Below are 318 nucleotides of genomic sequence, written 5' to 3' on the forward strand. Positions count from 1 at the left end.
AGATCTACCAGTTGGCTTGTCTGCTTGGAACCCTCTGTCTCTCTCTCCCTTGCCCTGCCTTTCTCTTCCCGTCACGCACCCCCTGCTTGCCTGCCTGCTTGCATCTCTGCTGCTCTCCACCTGTCTGCTCGTCTCTCCCCTCAGACACCTCCCCCCACAGTTGGGACTGTACCATATGTATTGAGACTTGGATTTTCTAACTTTTTAACTAAAAATATTCTATTTTGAATTGGTTTAAATAAAGAATAGAAGAGGGAGCCAAGTGAAGGGTTTCTATGCCACCAACCACCTCCTTCCTCTTCCCAGAGGCATTTAGTG

General features: G+C 48.4%; 1 protein-coding gene across 1 annotated transcript in view; it reads left to right on the plus strand.

Moving 5' to 3' along the window:
- MED14 (mediator complex subunit 14) overlaps positions 1–318 on the plus strand; it is a 64,863-nt gene that overhangs the window by 53,369 nt on the left and 11,176 nt on the right. The window lies entirely within an intron of this gene.

Source organism: Crocuta crocuta, unplaced genomic scaffold, assembly GCF_008692635.1.
Source record: "Crocuta crocuta isolate KB4526 unplaced genomic scaffold, BGI_CrCroc_1.0 scaffold49, whole genome shotgun sequence".
Lineage (NCBI taxonomy): Eukaryota > Metazoa > Chordata > Mammalia > Carnivora > Hyaenidae > Crocuta > Crocuta crocuta.